The sequence below is a fragment of the Populus nigra genome, chromosome 2, assembly GCF_951802175.1.
Source record: "Populus nigra chromosome 2, ddPopNigr1.1, whole genome shotgun sequence".
NCBI classification, from domain to species: Eukaryota; Viridiplantae; Streptophyta; class Magnoliopsida; order Malpighiales; family Salicaceae; genus Populus; species Populus nigra.
The window spans coordinates 17,211,766-17,214,265 of NC_084853.1; positions in this window are offsets into that span (position 1 = coordinate 17,211,766).

The window sequence follows — 2,500 nt, forward strand, 5'->3', positions numbered from 1 at the left end:
CCTTGATGAATTTCCCTGCCTGGCCTGGACAGTCCATCTTCCAGCCCATGTTCATCGAAAAATCTGCGCTGCCGATTTCCCCGACGAACCTGCAGCTGCACAAATCTGCGCTGCCGATTTCCCCCCCTGTCGGCATGGCTGCCGCTGCCCCGATGTCCAGACCAACAGTCTTTTTTGTCGACTTTGCCGATTTTGTTCGCGCTGCCGATTCCAACACTACCCCCTGCATCCAAACCAGCATTGTTTCGTCAGCTCTTCCCCTGACGATTTTAGCCCTGTAACAAACAGTAGGCCTCCAATCCCGCCAACGGGAGCCAAGTTGATAGGGAAGAGAATTGAATGACGCGCCTGGTCCTCGCACCCCGCCACCCGAGGGGCCTTTTTCCCGGCAGCCTCTGAAAAACTCTAGCTTTCACGGTCCTCGCCGCCCCTCACCACCATGGCAGGCCTCTAATCCCACCCATCAGCAGTTGTAGCCGATAGGGCAGTGATTTGAATGACGCGTCGCGGGCCGCCGGGTCATCTCACCCGGCCATTAATTGGAGCGTTTTTGGCTGGCCGAGGATGGGGGGATGGATCTCTTCTTCCGAAAAAGCAAACAGTACATCGGGAGTTATGTTGACGGGGCATGGAATTGAATGACCCGTCACGGGCCGCCGGGTCATCTCACCCGGCCATCCCGGGGAGCGTTTTTCCCGGCAGCATCGGGGAAACTCTTGCTTTCACTGCCCGCTGCCCAAGTCCCCACTCGCATCGGCCCCCCGCGCCAACAAGCCAACGCTGCCGAATCGGCAGACACTGCTGCCGAATCTGCCGACACTGCCCCGCGGGCTGCCACTGCCCCAGTGTCTAAACCAGCGGTCTTTCTCGTCGAGCCTTGGACTATCCAGTCCGTCCTGACTCATCGCCAGCACCTGCTGCCGATTCTGCCGACTTTGCCGATTTTCTCGGCGCTGCCGATTCCAACACTGCCCGCCGTGCCTGAACCAGCGCTGTTTCGTCAGCGTGTCCCCTCGACGAATTTTCCTGCCTGGCCTGGACAGTCCACCGTCCAGCCCGTGTTCGTCGAAAAATCTGCGCTGCCGATTCTGCCGACTTTGCCGATTTCGTCGGCGCTGCCGATTCCAACACTGCCCGCCGTGCCTGAACCAGCGCTGTTTCGTCAGCGTGTCCCCTCGACAAATTTTCCTGCCTGGCCTGGACAGTCCATCGCCCAGCCCATGTTCGTCGCAAAATCTGCGCTGCCGATTTTCCCCGACGAACCTGCAGCCGCACAAATCTGCGCTGCCGAATCTGCCGACACTGCCCCGCGGGCTGCCACTGCCCCAGTGTCTAAACCAGCAGTCTTTCTCGTCGAGCGTTGGACTATCCAGCCCGTCCAGACCCATCGCCAGCACCCGCTGCCGATTCTGCCGACTTTGCCGATTTCGTCGGCGCTGCCGATTCCACCACTGCCCGCCGTGCCTGAACCAGCGCTGTTTCGTCAGCGTGTCCCCTCGATGAATTTTCCTGCATGGCCCGGCCAGTCCAGCGTCCAGCCCATGTTCGTCGAAAAATCTGCGCTGCCGATTCTGCCGACTTTGCCGATTTCGTCGGCGCTGCCGATTCCAACACTGCCCGCCGTGCCTGAACCAGCGCTGTTTCGTCAGCGTGTCCCCTCGACAAATTTTCCTGCCTGGCCTGGACAGTCCATCGCCCAGCCCATGTTCGTCGCAAAATCTGCGCTGCCGATTTTCCCCGACGAACCTGCAGCCGCACAAATCTGCGCTGCCGAATCTGCCGACACTGCCCCGCGGGCTGCCACTGCCCCAGTGTCTAAACCAGCAGTCTTTCTCGTCGAGCGTTGGACTATCCAGCCCGTCCAGACCCATCGCCAGCACCCGCTGCCGATTCTGCCGACTTTGCCGATTTCGTCGGCGCTGCCGATTCCACCACTGCCCGCCGTGCCTGAACCAGCGCTGTTTCGTCAGCGTGTCCCCTCGATGAATTTTCCTGCATGGCCCGGCCAGTCCAGCGTCCAGCCCATGTTCGTCGAAAAATCTGCGCTGCCGATTCTGCCGACTTTGCCGATTTCGTCGGCGCTGCCGATTCCAACACTGCCCGCCGTGCCTGAACCAGCGCTGTTTCGTCAGCGTGTCCCCTCGACAAATTTTCCTGCCTGGCCTGGACAGTCCATCGCCCAGCCCATGTTCGTCGCAAAATCTGCGCTGCCGATTTTCCCCGACGAACCTGCAGCCGCACAAATCTGCGCTGCCGAATCTGCCGACACTGTCCCGCGGGCTGCCACTGCCCCAGTGTCTAAACCAGCAGTCTTTCTCGTCGAGCCTTGGACTATCCAGCCCGTCCAGACCCATCGCCAGCACCCGCTGCCGATTCTGCCGACTTTGCCGATTTCGTCGGCGCTGCCGATTCCACCACTGCCCGCCGTGCCTGAACCAGCGCTGTTTCGTCAGCGTGTCCCCTCGATGAATTTTCCTGCATGGCCCGGCCAGTCCAGCGT